Below are 15,571 nucleotides of genomic sequence, written 5' to 3'. Positions count from 1 at the left end.
CCACACACACACACACACACACACACACACACACACACACACACACCGATAAAATGAATATATAATTATGTTGACGTCATTAGGAACCAAGATTTTCAACATGAAACAAAAGAGACACAAATATAAAATGAAAGCAAAAGAAGGTTAGTGGTACTGATTTTGAATTGGAAATAACAGTATAAACTCATGAGTATTTTCCCCTTAAAAAATATACATCCTAACTCTCTCCACTGGAAAGACCTAGAAGCAAAGAGCCACCCAATAGTAATTACCCTGAAAACTGGTAAAGGGAAAGAATTGAGGATTTATCCTCCCTCTCCTATACAGACTGAATTTCAAGGTAAACCAATAGCTGATAGAGGAAAGTTTTTTTTTAACTTTTTAGTTTATATTGGAGTAGCCGATTAACAATGGTGTGATAGTTTCAGGTGCACAGCAAAGGGACTCGGCCATACACATGCATGTATCCATTCTCCCCCAAACTCCCCTCCCATCCAGGCTGCCACATAACATTGAGCAGAGTCCCCTGTGCTATATAGTAGGTCCACTGGTTATCCATTTTAAATACAGCAGTGTGTACATGTCAATCCCAAACTCCCTGACTATCCCTTCTCCCCATCCTTCCCCACCACCACCCCCACCCCCGGAAAGTTCTTTATAGAAAAGTTTTCACTAATTAAGAAGGAATCCTAGAGTTTTAATATCCCCATCTTGCAACCCTCAAGGAGATGATGGATCTAGCCATTGGGGAACTTTATAAAGTAGGATCAAATTGAGAACATCTGGTCAACCAGCAGCCCACGCTCCTGCCCCAAGAGACGCTCAGGTGCCTCCTCGCCTGAGGCATGTTCTTGCCTCCTACCACACTGGAATCCCATCAAGCCTTCAGGCTTCCTACCAGCTTACAGGATGGAATCTGTAAAATCAAAAAAGGCAAGAAGTATTACGGAAGAGATGGCCTAGTGTCTTTAAATGGCAAGATAAAAGAAAAAATAAGTGGATGCAGAAATTGTCACATGTTACGAGACTTAGAGACTTATCAGCCAAATGCAACCTGTGGATCCCGGCTGCATTCCAGAAAAAGCAACTGGAAAAAAACATTATCAGACAACTTGGACAATTTCAACACTGACTGGATGTAATGATATTAAAGAATTGCTTAGGCATGCAAATGTTATTAAAGTAATTTTATAAAGAGTCACAGATACACATGCAAGTTTTTACAGTTGAGATGATACGATGCTTGGGAGTAGCTTTAAAATAAACCAGTGACAGTGGTGGCCACACTGGCGGAAACAAGATGGCCCATGAGCTGATAATTGTTTAACCTGGTGGTGCCTGAACAGGGGTTCCTTGGACTCTTCCCTCTACTCTTGCAGATGTTTGAAAATTTCTCCTTACAAAAAGAGCAGTATAGATGCCAGACATCAGGGATTACATGTCGAACGATTCTCTCTAGTTGTTTTAAGAAAATCCACGTTTCACCTTTTGGTATTTGCTCCAGGGCATAGAAGCTACAGAAGGGCTTGCTTATGTCAGGCAATTGCAAATATTTATGAATACTCATTCGTTTCACAATACATATTGAACACCTGTAAAGCAGACACTGGAGTTGTAGGTGACAGGGACATGATGGCTGTCATGGAGTTAGGGTCTGGGGGAGAAGGGGACGGATATTGAAGGGATAAATTACACACATAGTGCACATGTGCATTATAAAGAGTGTTATGGAGGACTGGGGGTGATCGGGAAAGGCTGAGGAAAAGCCTTTCAGATGTGATCTGCGCACTCCCAGGTCAAAGGTGCTTTGGAGAAATGGAAACAAGATTGACAGTAGATCATCCTGCTCGTTTTAGGCTCACTGAGGATTTAGACATTTGTCCTAAGAACAGTGAAAAGCCAAAGAAGGATTTTAACTTTAGCTTTGCATTTTGTACATATGGAAGATAAGATGTACCTACCCATGACAGGACCCCAAGGGAAATTCATTGAAAGAGGCGCCATAGTGTTTTCTTGGAAGCATGGGTTTCCTGAAACATGGTAAGATGTGTGAATAATGGTAGGTATGATCATTTCGTTCTAATAGCCAATGTAGAAATGTAAAAAAAAAAGGATTCTAAACTCTTCCCTACTGAAATGTGGGTGTGCTCAAGGTGAAGAGAATTTCAGCATGAAATGCTGGGACCACCAGATCTGCAGTTCAACTGTGGTGCTGCCTTTGATCTATTCTGCATGGCCTGACAAGAGCAGGGCAAACCTTTTCTTCCATCTGTGGTTGCGTCGCCCTGGGTTGGCTTTCACTAAACCACAGGGCACATTCTTCTAAGTCTGGCCTTGTTCTCCCATCATGCAGACCGTGGCTGATTACTGTGACCTTAAGTTATTGTCAGTCATTTTCTGTGGCTGATTTCCAAACAGAAGCAGCCTTTGGAAACCTAATAATAGGCTTGTGGAGAGGCAACATAGCATCTGGACTCTGGAATCTATCTGGTCTCAAATTCTGACTCAACCACTTACTAGCTGTGTGACATGAGGCAAGTTGCCTAATCTCTCAGTGCCTGGACATGCTCATCTTTGAAAAGAATGGAATGACAATATTCATCTCATTGGGCTGTTATGAAGCTTATGTAGATTCGTATTTGTCAAGCACTCGGGACAGTGCCTGACCCATAAGAAGCACTATTACTAGAATTTGGTTGGGCACTCAGCAGGTTTAAGAGATGACTGCTATCTTTATAGTCAATAAAGGGCCACCAACAAGAGCTACTACATAAACAGAAAGAGCCCCTGTCAGTGTAGCACTTAGCCAAAGGTCATTAATTGAACAACGCGGCTAAACAAAGGCAGATGTCCAATGGCAGGTGTGATCGGGGTGTTCAGCGGCCTTTGAACTCATCCTGCAGCTCAAAGCTTCTTTCTGGGTCAGGTTCGCCACTCATGAAAATCCACCAGGCCTCAAATGAGATCTAATTAAACTTAAAAGCTTTTGTACAGCAAAGGAAACCATAAACAAAATGAAAAAACAACCCACAGAATGGGAGAAAATATTTGCAAATGAAGCAACTGACAAGGGATTAATCTCCAAAATACAAACAGCTCATGCGCCTCAAATTTTAAAAAAAAAAAACCAAACAACCCGAACAAAAAGTGGGCGGGGGACTTCCCTGGCGGTCCAGTGGTTAAGACTTCGCCTTCCAGTGCAGGGGGTGAGGGGTCTGATGCCTGGTCAGGGAGCTAAGATCCCACATGCCTTGCAGCCAAAAAACAAAAACATAAAACAGAAGCAATACTGTGACAAACTGAATTAAGACTTTAAAAATGGTCCTCATCAAAAAAATCTTAAAAAAAAAAGAAATGGGTAGAACATGTAAATAGACACTTCTCCAAAGAAGACATACAGATGGCCAAGGGGCACATGGAAAGATTCTCAACACCACTTATTATTAGAGAAATGCAAATCAAAACTACAATGCGGTATCACCTCACACCAGTCAGAATGGCCATCATTAAAAACTCTACAAATAACAAATGCTGGAGAGGATGTGGAGAAAAGGGTACCCCGCTACACTGTTGGTGGGAATGGAAATTGGTGCAGCCACTATGGAGAACAGTACGGAGGTTCCTTAAAAAACTAAAACTAGCACTACCATATGATCCAGCAATCCCACTACTGGGCATATACCCTGAGAAAACCATAATTCAAAAAGAGTCATGTACCAAAATGTTCATTTAAAAAAGAACAAAATAATGCCATTTGCAGCCACATGGATGGACCTAGAAATTGTCATACTGAGTGAAGTAAGTCAGACAGAGAAAGACAAATAGCATATGATATCGCCTATATGTGGAATGTAAAACCATGGTACAAATGAACCTATTTACAAAACAGAAATAGAGTCACAGATGTAGAAAACAAACTTAAGGTTATCAAGGCGGGAAGAGGGGATAAATTGAGAGACTGAGATCGACATACACACACTACCATATATAAAATAGATAACTATTAAGAACCTACTGTATAGCACAGAACTAGTCAATACTCTGTAATGGCCTATGTGGGAAAATAATCTAAAACACGAGTGGATATATGTATAACTGATTCACTATGCTGTACAGCAGAAACTAACCCAGCATTGTAAATCAACTATACTCCAACAATAAAAATTCATTTTAAAAAAATCCACCAGGCCTCGCCAACTGTCTGCACAACTGGCTTAACCAACGATAAAGCTTGCCAATCTTAAGAAACTTGCCAACCTTTAAGAAACGAAAATCGGGATTTACCACACACAAGGGAGGGGCAATTAGGGACTTTACCAAATAGCTATAATAGGATTCTTTCTTAAAGTACTTTCTCATCATTTTATAACTAGCATTTTTCTTATTACAGAAGAAACGTGTTCCATGTAGAAATTCTGGAAACTACAGATAAATCAAAATCAAAAAAAATAAAAATATTCTACAACCATACAAGGCCACACAAAGTGCTGTTAGTGTCAGTATATCACCCCCCCAGCAATATACTTTTGCTACACATTGAAAAAATTTATAGGAATGAGGTCAGAAGGTACCTAATAGTTTGTAACCCCTTCCCACGGGTGAGTAAATATTTTTTTTTGTGAGTAAATGTTTTTAACAACCTGATTTTTAATTCCTAATATTCCACTGTAGCTATAATTTATTCCACTAATTCGTCATTGTTGCACAATTAGATGGTTTTCCATTTTTACAATCATAAACTATGCTTGAGTATATTTGTAGCTATCACCTCATCCAAATTATTATTTTTTTTTTAGGACAAATTTCTCGAGATGAAATTGCTGGGTCCAAAAATATGCAAACATTTCAGGGATGTGATTCATAATACTCTTTGCCCCTTAGGAAGCGTTAAATCCATTTTCAGGAAGCCCCCTGGGGCCCAAAGAGAACATTATATCTATTTTTAGAAAGGATTTCCAGATGTTTAAATATTTTGTTGACTCCAAGGGTGGTGGTAGAGGGGCTAAAAAGGGAGACTTGGACAAAAAGTGAATGCCGTTTCCCTGGCACACTGACTGCCAACAGAGCACGTGCACACCCTTGCCCAAGTGGGCCCCCAGGTCGCTGCATCTGCCACACGGCTATGGTCCTTGGCCCATCCTGAGCCTAGATGTGCCTTCCTTAGTCTCTCCTCTCTTGCCTTTGCTCCTCCCTTCAAAGTGATTCTCAACGGGAGCCGAGCTGCTCCCTATGCCTTACCATGGGCACTTCTGCGGCTGGGGGTTTGTTGTCACAATGATGGGGGGGAATACCCTTGAACTTAGATTCCCGACACCCTGTGCGATGGAAACATTTTCTATTTCTCACATGACTTTCAAACGTTCCTCTGGACATTTATGTAGGTGAAATCCTGCATCTAAAACCTGTATATAATATCTGGACCTAGATCCTACCTCCATTCTACAGAGAAATAAAAAACAGCTTTTGAATGAATCTTCCAGTAATACATAGGTATTTAGTAAGTAAACCGAGGAAAGACCGTGTCTATAATTTGTTCTGTTCCAGGTTTTTCAAGACTTGTTTACAACTACAGAAAACTCGTATCGCCAGTGGCAGTGCTGCTACTGGTATTCAAGTGAGTGATTTAACACCCCACTTCAGTCTACACCCGCAGCTGCCACAGTCACAGTGATTCTACGTTCAGGTGCAAGCATCCAACCACTTCATTGTGGCTCTAATGTAGTTGTCCAAGCATACATCTTAGTTTGTAACACATTACTTTGCTTTTATTTCTGCGTTATATTATAGTCTTTAAAAAAATCTAAAAATTATGTGTGTAGTTAGGTACTATTATCTATGAATTGCATTTCAGGATTTTAAAGAGTGTGTTTAAAACTATTTGTTATAAAAAGCTGGCATTGTAAAAGAATGAAATTAGAACATTACCTAACATCATACACAAAGGTAAACTCCAAATGGATTACACACTTAAATGTAAGACGAAACACTATAAAAAACTCATAGAGGGCTTCCCTTTGCTTTTGCACAGCAAAGGAAACCATAAACAAGGCCAAAAGACAACCCTCAGAATAGGAGAAAATATTTGCAAATGAAACAACAGACAAAGGATTAATCTCCAAAATATACAAACAGCTCACGGAGCTAGCTCAATATCAAAAAAACAAACAATCCGGTTAAAAAATGGGCGGAAGACCTAAGTACACATTTCACCAAGGAAGACGTACAGGTGGCCAAGAGGCACATGAAAAGATGCTCAGCACCACTAATTATTAGAGAAATGCAAATCAAAACTACAAGGAGGCATCACCTCACACCGGTCAGAATGGTCATCATCAAAAAATCTACAAACAATAAGTGCTGGAGAGGGTGTGGAGAAAAGGGAACCCTTTTGCACTGTTGGTGGGAATGTAAATTGATACAGCCACTATGGGGAACAGTATGGAGATTCCTTAAAAAACTAAAAATAGAACTACCATACTACCCAGCAACCCCTGAGATACATCCTGAGAAAACCATAATTCAAAAAGAGTCATGTACCACAATGTTCACTGCAGCACTATTTACAACAGTCAGGACACGGAAGCAACCTAAGTGTCCATCAACAGATGAATGGATAAAGAAGATGTGGCACATATATACAAGGCAATATTAGCCATAAAAAGAAACGAAATTGAGTTATTTGTAGGGAGTCTGCCATACAGAGAGAAGTAAGTCAGAAAGATCCAATGTGTACTTGCGACCCATGCTTTTCTCAAACCAGTGCTTCTACCAATTCAGCGCGCGCCAAACTCCCTCGCGGGCTCCTTGCAATAGACTTGGTAGTCCCGCCCCCCGGGTTTCACATCCGGGTCTCCTGGGCCGGGCCGACTTTGCCCCTCCTAAGAGCTCCCAGGTGATGCTGATGCGGCTTGATAGGGGAGCAGCTCAAACTCTGCTTTCAATCCTGTGCCTGAGCAGTACTTATCAGTCTCAGCTTTGCGAAGTTTCCAGAGTGCCTGGATTTAAAGGAATTTTGCACTTTTCTAACGGCAACAGAGCCCAGTGGAGGACTACCTCATAGAAGGGTGCCTGTGAATCCTTTCCTGGAGGCGGGCGGGGAACGTAATCAGCTGTGCTTACTCGCCACGGCGACGCAAGTTTCCCGCATCTCAGCATTTCCCCCAAATGAGCCTCCATGCCTTAAATAAAATATTTCACTGGGAAAAGCTCTTTGCTCGTCTTGGTAGCTTTGAGGGCTCTGCTCTAAAAGAAGAGTGTATTTTCAGAGAGAAGAACTCGAGTCTCAAAGGGCCACAGTACTTTTGTTTTCATCATTTCTCGGGCTCGTTCCTGGTAATCATTTCGAAAATTAAATCCTCCTGGGCTTTCTGGAAAATGAATACACAAGAGAGAAAGAGAAAGAAAAAGAAAGTGGAGGGAAGATAAGAAAAAAAGGAAGAGAGAGAGAAGTGGGGGACAGGGGCGCCTGGGTTGGGAGGTCTGGCTGGAAAGGGGAGAAAGTGGTGACTTCTCTGGAGAGAAGAATATTGACAGAGGGGCAAGCAAGAGGAATTGGAGAAAGCAGCGGGCAACAAGATTTCCCTCCCCGCAAGAGGATGGTACACGCCTAGTGGGCAGGGCGTGCTTCTCAACCGTGACGCGCACGTGGCTCCCCTGGCGGCTGCAGCACCCGAGTCTGCAGAGGGCAGAGGCAGGTGCGGTGGCCCCCAGGCTGGCCCAGTGGCGCCGCCTCCTGGCAGCCACACTCTCGAGCCCTGCTCCCGCATACTGGCCCAGGGTTGGCCTGTATGACCGTCAGCACACAGCGGAAGCCGTGATCTGTCACGGCTGAGACTGGGTCATAAAGGCACTAGGCTTTTTCCCGTCTGTTGGGTCACAGTGGCTCTGGGAGAAGCTGGCTGCCGCAGGCGAGCAGCCCTGTGGGGAAGGCCACGTGGAGCCCGCAGCCAAGCCAGGGAGCTGGGAACGGCTCCTCCCGTCTCAGATGACTGCAGCCCAGCCCACAGTCTCACCAGAGACCCTGAGCCCCAAACCCCCGGCTCAGCTGCTTCTGGATTCCTAAGCCACAGAAACTGGGAAGTAATAAAGGTTTGGTGCGTTGAGCCACCAAGTTTTGTACAGAAACAGGACAGATGTCTGCTACAGTGAGAAAAGATTGGGAACACGGCACCCCGGTGAGCGAGGAGAGGTCCCCTTGACTTGCCCGCCCTCCCCCTCAGCAGCTTGGCAACCTCTGTTTTATATCTCCGCCGGGCATCATTTAGGGTCAGGACCATGATTCCCGTGGCCTAAACTGCACATTTCCGAGCACTGTGCGACAGAGACGTGATTACCACACTTTTCATGTCGCACCACAGGGAGAAAACAGTGCTGCTTATGCAGCTCGGTGGAATCAATGGGCCAGGCGGCTCTTACACCAACCTGGGCCTCCGCGGGACTTCCAGCCTCCACTGAAGGCAAGCAGATTGGTATCTTGGCATCCCTGTAGCTCATCTGTGGCACCCCATTGGGTGTTCTGTGCTGGATGACCTTTAGAGGACTTTGCAAGTCATTCTCACCCCAGGTTCCTCATCTGGACCACAGAACACAGAACATGATGGGAGTGACTATCTTCTCCATTCTGCCAGAGAGAGGACATGACTCCTATTCTAGGAGTATAAGAGAGAAGTTAATTCATTACATACAACGGATGCTTTGGGATATCAGGGTTTAATCCTCACTGAGGCCAAGAAAGGCTGGAGGGTAACTGGAATTGCAAATGCGTCCTAGCATTTTCTGAAAGAATGGAATCATGACATTGTAGAGCTGGAGGTAGCTTTAGTAATGGCTAGTTCAGGTTTCTTGTTCGCAAATGAACAAACTAAAGCCCAGAGAGGTTAAGGAATTTGTCTGAGATCACACAGCTAGTTGGTGGCAGAGCTGAGACCAGAACTCAGAATTCCTGACTTTTAGCCTAAAATCCCATATGTTAGACTTTTAATAAAGAGCAAGCGAGGGCTTCCCTGGTGGCACAGTGGATGGGAGTCTGCCTGCCGATGCAGGGGACATGGGTTCATGCCCCGGTCCAGGAGGATCCCACATGCCGCGGAGCGGCTGGGCCCGTGAGCCATGGCCGCTGAGCCTGCACGTCTGGAGCCTGTGCTCCGCAATGGGAGAGGCCACGGCAGTGAGAGGCCCACGTACCGCAAAAAAAAAAAAAAAAAAAAAAAGAGCAAGCGAATAAATGCATGAAGAAAACCTCAGGTTTCCTGCCCCGGGGGGGGAGGCCCCCCCAACCCAAAAAAAAAAAAAAAAAAAAAAAAGAGCAAGCGAATAAATGCATGAAGAAAACCTCAGGTTTCCTGGATTTATACTGTGTGCTATTTACTTTCACAGAATTCTTCATAAATGAAGTGCTATAAATGTGTCTGTAAATTAACTTTAGTCTCCTCTACCGGAGGGGCAGTCAGTTAACCTGTGAATCACCCTAATCAGGGAGCCACGCTGCAGGTTAGGTCATTAACATTCAAAGGACCCTGATAAGGATTCCATGTTTTAGAGGACCTGCAAATATCCTATCTCCATCTGCACCAGAGCTTAATAATTCACCTAAAAAGTGTAAGGAATACTTCTTAATTGGTGAAATGAGTGGTGTTCAAAACGTGATTAGCTAAAATGATGAGGAACCCACCCCTTGCATGAACGGAGGATAAGCGTCTGGCAAGCCAGAGGGCTAACACCTTTGGACTAGCGGTCCTGTGTTCGCCTCTTACGGAGACTCTGTTGTCTCATTGGCTCTGCCATGGATCAACACGTCAGGAAGGAGCTTGTTATAGTGCCTAAAAAACAGAGCAGGGGGCTTCCCTGGTGGTGCAGTGGTTGGGAGTCCACCTGCTGATGCAGGGGACACGGGTTCATGCCCCGGTCCGGGAGGATCCCACATGCCGCGGAACGGCTGGGCCCGTGAGCCATGGCCGCTGAGCCTGCGCGTCCGGAGCCCGTGCTCCGCGATGCGAGAGGCCACAGCGGTGAGAGGCCCGCGTACCGCAAAAAAAACAAAAAACAGAGCAGGCCCTTGCCTGCTTCTAGGAACAGGCTGTAGGGCAGGATTTGTGCCTGCATACGAATAAATGATTTTAACAGATTTCTGTCTGCAGCTTCTTTCATTGTAATATAATAGTGAAGTTGTGGAGAAGGAAATTGACAAACTGTCTTCCTACTTCACTTGTGGGAAGCTGCCACATTTATCCTAACAACCTGGCAATGCTGAAGGCCTAAATTCGTTCATTCATCCAACAGATATGTAGGGAGAGCCTATTCTATTAGGATTGGGGGATACAGAAAACAAACAGAATTCATCCCACATTGTAAAGTGGCTTAGATAAGTTTGCAAAAACTGGTATCAAAAGCAACTGGTAGATTTAGTCAACAGGTATCCTGAGTTCCTTGGAAAGACTCAGGAGAGCAAAGGTTTCCAATCCCTACAGATCTTCAGAACTGAAACAATTCTAGAAATTATACAGGAAAAAAAAATCCCAGTTATGTGTGAAACTAACATTTAAGGAGTGGGTATTTCAGTGGTTCTCAAAGTGCCGTCCCAGATAAATAGCATCAACATAAACTGGGAAACTTGTTAGAAATGCAAATCCCCACACCCTATCCCAGATCTCCTGAATAAGAAACTCTGAGCATGGGGACATGAAATTTTTGTTTTAAAAAGTTCTCCAGGTGATTCGGATGCCAAGTTGGAGGACCACTGCTCTACTTTGTAACAAAGAACAAATTCCACTAGGTGGCACTCTTTCACAAGAATATAAAAACTGTTTTTTCCTGCAGCTGCTGGATAATCCTGCCAGGTAACACTTTAACATGAGAAATTGAAAACATATCTGTTCTGCAATTGCAGGAAAATTCTACTGGGCGGCACCCTAACTTCAGCAATAAAACTGTTCTGCAATTACATGGTATTTCCACCAGATGGCGTTCTGGGGTGCCACCTGGTGGAATTATCATGTAAGTGCAGAACACGTATTTCTTTCCCTATTACAGGTTCACCCCGCTATCTGAAGGTAAAGTTCCTATGAAACATTTTGTAAGCAGAAATGGGGAAAAGCAAAGACAATCCACGCTTTCTAAAAGTTAGAGTTATGCCACTTTAACAAAAGACCAACATTAGTACAGTCAGTGATGCCTTTTTTGTGTGTGTGGGTAAAAGCAAAAATCCTCTTCAGGTTTCTTTTGCTTACTGAAAATTATGTACTAATGTAGGTCTTTCATAAAAGCAAAGTGATGTAAGAATAACTTTCAGAAAGCAGAAGATACCTGCAGTAAGAAAAACATGTTCTGCAATTGCACGATAATTCCACTCGGTGGCACTCTAACCTGAGAAATATGAAAAATTTATCTGCAATTGCAGGAAAATTCCACCCAGTGACATTCTAACCAGAATAAGAAGAAGAACATATCTGTGTGCAATTACATTAAAACTCTACGTGCTGACACTCTTAACTGAGTAATAAGAAAAGTATATCCTCTGCAAATACACGATAAAGCCACTGGGTAGCGCTGTAACATAAAAATAAAAATTCATTCTGCAATTACATTAAAACTCCACACGATGGTATTCTAACATAAGAAATAGAAAAAGAGCTGGCGTTATAATTCCAGACATTTTCCACTAGATGGCACGCTAACACAACAAATAGATAAAATTGGCTTTCCGGTGAACGGAATTCTTTTGTCTTTTAAGCAAAAAAGATTATGACATAGGTGACAATAAACATAGGATTTATTTACTTAGTAAATTAAAGTGTAAATAAAAATTTAGTACATATCTTTTCAAGTGCTCTGGGCATATCTTAATTATAGTGCTTGTTTTTTGCTTTTTAATTACTTGTTTGTACCTTCTTCCCACCGTTAGTAGGTCCTCAAGGGCAGAGACCAAATATCTAACTTTTCTACCTTTCCAGCCTCTCCTACAGTAGCTGGTGCGTAATAGGAATTCAATAAATATTTATTAAATGAAAGACTGAATCAAACTGAGAGGCCAGGGAACAAGGAGGGAAGAAAACATAAATAGAATAAAAATCTAGATTCTTTGAGCTCTATTCCCAGGGCTTCTTTATCCTGCAGTTGGACAGGTAGAGTGAAATGTAGAAGAAAATGTAATTGAGACAGAAATGACAATGATGTTCATTTTAATGCCTTCCAAGGGTGAGAGTTTTTTTTAAGTTAGTGAATTAAAAGAGAAGAAAAATCAGCAAAGATTACTTGGATAAAATTCAGTGAGAAAACTTTATTTTTAAATAGGCTAACAGCCTATCAAAATGGTTTTGATTGAGTTTTCAATAGCTGTCGAAACTATTTCAGTCATGTAAACACTCTGGAAGTTGGTTTTTGAATTCAGTGTTGGCGTTATTCACCCAGAGGAGCTTGGGAAAGCTTCCTGTTAGGGTCCCCTCAGGATTCATCCTCCTGAGAGCACTTCCTGCTTTGCCCCAAGTCTGCCGGATCAGCAGCCCATGGGAGGAAGAGGTAAGGGCCTTCCAAACTGCCGATCAGACACAGAAATCCAGAGTGGCCTCAGGAAATGTGGCCATATTTGCCTTCCTGCCCTCCTGCCAACTCTTTCAGGCCTTAATGACAGCTTCCTCCTCTCTGAGCTCCCCTCACCCCATCCAAACCGGCTCATGCAGCCGTCACCATCACCGTCAGGACTTTCAGTGCCACAGCCCTAAGGCTGTTTCTAACCCAGAACAAATCTTCTGTCCCATCTGACTTCTTTTTCTTTTTTAATAAATTTATTTATTTTTGGCTGTGTTGGGTCTTTGTTTCCGTGTGAGGGCTTTCTCTAGTTGTGGCAAGCGGGGGCCACTCTTCATCGTGGTGCGTGGGCCTCTCACTATCGCGGCCTCTCTTGTGGAGCACAGGCTCTAGACGTGCAGGCTCAGTAGTTGTGGCTCACGGGCCCAGTTGCTCTGCAGCATGTGGGATCTTCCCAGACCAGGGCTCGAACCCATGTCCCCTGCATTGGCAGGCAGATTCTTAACCACTGCACCACCAGGGAAGCCCCCATCTGACTTCTGACAGTGCTGAAGTTCATGGTCACACTGCTCCTTAGGGGCCAGTCTCCATCACTGCCTTCTGCTTTGCCTTTGGAAGGGAATTTGCATTTTGTCCTGAACTAAAAACCTAAACCCAAAAGATATCGCAAATGGTGGACTTTCAGGCATCAGCCGTCGAATAGGGATTCTTCAAGAAAGAATATGAGGATCTCCCCCGAAGCTGGCCATGTTTTGGTCTCTGCTCTGTGCTGCTTCCACAGCCAGCAGCTCCTGGCGCCACTTGGCTCTGAGTCCCAGGGAAGTTACAAAATGCCCTACCTCCTGGCTGTTAGCCTATTTGAAAATAAAAATGGGTTTACAAGGCCCTGGCATGCTTGCTGTCTGTCATTAGTCACTGCTTCATTCCCTGGAGCTTCGGCTTCAAGCAGCCCAAGTGCTTTGCCAAGCCCCCAGCTCCACACTTGGGCCTCTGCTCGCCCATAGCTGGCTCAGGGCACCGGGGCTGCCAGGCCCACACAGGCTGCCAACTCTTCTCCCGAATCAACTTCCAAATCCAAGCGCTTCACCTCCGCCCCTCCAACCTGGTTGGGCTCACCTGGACTCCCGCGGAGGTCAAACAACAGAGCTCCCAGGGCTCCTCTCGTCCTGCTCCGGTTCATTCCCAGCTGGGGCTCAAGGAGATCTTCCCCAAGCAGAAACCAGATCCTGTCCCTCCCCTGCTTCCCACCCTCCAGCACCTTCCCAATTAAAGTGCAACCCAAACTTCCCGTGAAGACCTCCAAAGGAGTCACCTGACCTGGCCTCCCACTCCCCCCATTTCCCTCACCTTCTGTTTTGCTCTGGTCCAGCTGCTTCCCATTCTGTCCCTCAAATACTCCAACTCATTCCCAGCTCAGGGCTTTGGAGGCGGGCTTTCACCAATCTAGGCCCAGATCTCTGCACACATGCCACCACCTCTGCACTTGCTCAGATAGGCTGCACCAGGTAAAGGCACCCTCTCCCCTCCCTGCCACCCAGCAACTCTCTTCCACAGGATCTAGTTCTCTTCTCAGAATTAGCTTGTTGGCATAGGTGTGCCCGTGTTTATCATCTTCCCCCCTCCCTAGAATGGGGGATCCCTCCAGGGTCGGCATCTTGAGCATCGTGTTCCCCTCTGTATCCTCAGATCCTTAGAACAGTGCTTGGCACACAGTAGGTGCTCAATTAGCATGTCTTGATGGAAACTTCTCCACTCAGGCTAACTCATAACTATCATAAACCCCTTGGGGAACTTTCTTGTATTGTTGCATCTGTGGCCATACGTAGAGTCACAGTTAATCACGGAACATAATACTACTTAGGAAGTCTTTGATACAGAACATTTCAGGGGGCTCTGTTTATCTCACGTTCTTCGTCCAGTGTCAGGACAGATGGGAAACGAACATCCCATGAGGCTGGCAAAACTTCAACTTTTTAGAGTCTAAACTTCTTAGAAACTGAACAGATGATGCCGTGGAACCTCTTACTTGCTGTTCTTTTACACATTTGAGGAAGTGGCCCCATCTTCTGGAAGAAGTATTACTTTAGGTTAAATGCTGACATGACACTGGTTTCTTCAAAATGGAAAAAAAAAAAAAACTCATGCAAATCTGAAACAACTTTTGAATAATCTTATTTCATTTCGTGGTCATTAACTACCACCATTGTTTTCTGATCTGAGATTCTCTTAGACCAGTGGTTCTCAACCAGGAACGCTTTTGCTCCCAGGAGACACTTGGCAATTTCTGGAGATAACTTTTGGTTGTCACAGGACAGTACCCACAACAATGATTCAGCCCAAAATGTCAAGAGGGCTGAGACTGCAAAATGCTGTCTGAGACTATGTAAGAAAGCACATGTTATTTATAGAAACTTTGGGAAATATAGATAAACTCAGAGACAAGAAGCTGCTAGCAACTGTTAACCCTCTGGTGTTTCAGCTTTCTAGGATTTGTTTCCTGTGCACATATATTAACAAAAATTGTATGTACTGGATATATTGTTTTGTAACTCTTTTTAAATTGTGCCTCATGAACCATGTCCTTGTTGTTAAGTATTATTCTACAACGTGTTTTTGTTTTTTTTTAAGATGTTGGGGGTAGGAGTTTATTAATTTATTAATTTATTTTTGGCTGTGTTGGGTCTTCGTTTCTGTGCGAGGGCTTTCTCTAGTTGTGGCAAGAGGGGGCCAGTCTTCATCGCGGCGCGCAGGCCTCTCACTATCGCGGCCTCTCTTGCTGCGGAGCACAGGCTCCAGACGCGCAGGCTCAGTAGTTGTGGCTCAAGGGCTTAGTTGCTCCACAGCATGGGGGATCCTCCCAGACCAGGGCTCGAACCCGTGTCCCCTGCATTGGCAGGCAGATTCTCAATCACTGCGCCACCAGGGAAGCCCTCCAACGTGGTTTGTAATGACTGCATAGTATTTTGTTGTATGGATACACCATTATTTATTTATTCACTTCCCCACCAGAGGACCTTTACATCTTCTCATTTTATCTATTATTTTCAAT

This window comes from Neophocaena asiaeorientalis, unplaced genomic scaffold (assembly GCF_003031525.2).
Source record: "Neophocaena asiaeorientalis asiaeorientalis breed wild unplaced genomic scaffold, Neophocaena_asiaeorientalis_V1.1 scaffold324, whole genome shotgun sequence".
Lineage (NCBI taxonomy): Eukaryota > Metazoa > Chordata > Mammalia > Artiodactyla > Phocoenidae > Neophocaena > Neophocaena asiaeorientalis.
This window is presented reverse-complemented; position numbering follows the sequence as displayed.